The sequence below is a fragment of the Cibotium barometz genome, chromosome 7 (assembly GCF_041138505.1).
Source record: "Cibotium barometz isolate CiBa-2024 chromosome 7, ASM4113850v1, whole genome shotgun sequence".
In the NCBI taxonomy this organism is placed as follows: domain Eukaryota; kingdom Viridiplantae; phylum Streptophyta; class Polypodiopsida; order Cyatheales; family Cibotiaceae; genus Cibotium; species Cibotium barometz.
The window spans coordinates 4,567,881-4,570,329 of NC_141052.1; positions in this window are offsets into that span (position 1 = coordinate 4,567,881).

Sequence of the window (2,449 nt, forward strand, 5' to 3'; positions counted from 1 at the left end):
AATCCCTGACTTGCTTGAGGCCTAGACATGATGGTATTTACCTTATAGTTCCAAGAACCGTGACTACCCGTATATACCGATGGTATAAATATAGCTCTTTACTGGCGCAATATATACGAGTAAATCTAAGACCTTGAAATTATAAGCAAAAATGCTATCCGAATGATGGATTCGAATGCTCGTTGATATAATTTTAAAATTTTGGTTGAGAATTGATGAGCTGATTTGGATTCTGATTGAAAAATGATGATTTCTAAATTTTGGTTGAAAGGTGGTAAGTTGAACAAAACCACAATGAGGATGAATGGGATGAATCCCAGTAATGATGTTAATAATTGGAATAGCAATAATGAATTTAGCAAATCACTACAAGATTAGTGGATTATGCTGACAGATTGCTGCTGTTTGACCTTTGATCCAGTGGCTCAAATCAAGGGATGACAAATTGAGAACTTGTATAACTGAAATCCTCGTGGAGGAATGTTCAGATGGTCCATTAGATCAAAAATTCCCATGGAGGAATGTTCAGATGGAATTTTCAATCTACTGGACCATTAATGTGTTAAGGATATGAATGATATGTTTTGAATGAATTGTTATCTGATAATGAGTTCTATATGAAGGGATTCTTATCCCAGGATTTTGTTGGGTTGACTAGACTATAAGGAACCCCAGAATCAGTTAGATCTTAAGGGAAAGAGTTGTCCTCCAGCTGCGAGATGAGGACATCTCGAGTTTTTTAAGTGGGGTAGGATGTAAGATTCCTCCATCCAGCTTTTGAGGTGTACAGGTGTAAGAACCTCCCCTTCTGATCTTATAATTATTCCCCTCTTTGAAATAAAAGAAAGATCTTGTTTTACTCTGTTTTGGCCTAGAGAGAGAAAATGTCTAGGGAGGTAATCCAAAATTGAGATATTTTTGGATATAAAAATCCTCCTATATCTAAAATGGTTTCCCCTAAAACAGAAATTCAAAAAGAACGTGCAATTGGAATTAATTGAAAATAGGTATAAAGGACCTTAGTCTAAGGGTCTAGATTTTTTTTTTAAAAAGGATTATGGTCCAATTAAGGTTCCTATGGGCCAATAGGATCAATCCAAGTGTGGAGAGGAGATAAATCCAATTTATAAAGAAAAAATACCCAAAAATGAGTAAATGCCCACATAAGATGAAGAGTTGATTGAGTACAAGGTTTATTCGTAAAAAAACTATGAGATATTACTAAAAAAATGAGATATTTTGGGTATAATGATACATTTTTTACACCTTGGTAAGGAGAAGGGGGCACTTCAAGGAGGTGCCTATTTCACACATGTGGTGGAATTTTTAACTCAAAAATATTGTGATATTTTTATCTCTCCTCTCTCCTGGATCAAACCAAATCAAAAGGGAGCCAAACTAGGTCCAAATCTTGTCTAAATTCAGCCAAATTGAACCTAGAAAGTTCTAGAACCTAGTTGGACTTGGTTAGAGGCCTCCCTCACCTATAAATAGATCTCTAGTCCTTTGTAAAAAAATACGTGAACTATATCATGCCAGTATTATACTAAAATAATGATATTTTCTATTATCCTTTAAAAATCCTCTACATTTTGGAGAGATTGGAGCTTCTCTCTCTCTTCAACCTTCCTTGGAGCTTTCCTCTCAACACACTAACCCATTGATTGGTTAGGGGCTTCTTCTAAGATAGAGAAGCAAGCAAAAACAAGAGGTAAAGTGTAATTTTATGGTTTTTCTCTACTACTCTCAATGTTTTCACTTCTCAACCCCTCTCAAGCTTGAGAAGTATTCAATTGAATGGTTCTATAATGCAAATGAAGCTCTCTAATGAATTTTAGTGGTAAATCACATAAAGTTTACATTTATGCTTAAATTAGAATGCTATTATGTTTATCTCTCTCTCCCTCAAAGAATGATCATTCCTATGACCAATTCTCTATTCCATTAGTGCTTCTCATGGAGAAATTCTCTATTCACAAATCAAACTCTAGGCTTGTGAAGCTAGAAGTATAAGAAAATGTTTTTTATACTTATATGCTTATAAAATATGGTAATATTATTAGATAAATCCACAAATTGGATTTAAGAGTAAAATATAGTTATACTATCATAATTACATTACCATGTCTTATTTTTTTCATAAAAATTGCCAGTAAATAGCAGCGGAGCTATGGCAAAATTTTTAAGAAAATTGATACATAATTCATTCTTATGCATAACGTAAAAAGGGGACTTTCTACCATATTCTAGGATTGAATATCCTAGGCTAAAAGAATGGTTTTTGTCACATTCAATGGAAAACTAATTTTTAAGTTTATGTGTAATTAAATAGTTAAGAAAGGAGGCAATTATGGTAATTATATTTAAATTATAAAAGAGAAATTCCTATGACATTTGGAATTCAATCAATTAAATAGGAAAAGAGAAATTCCTAGCATATTGGAATTAA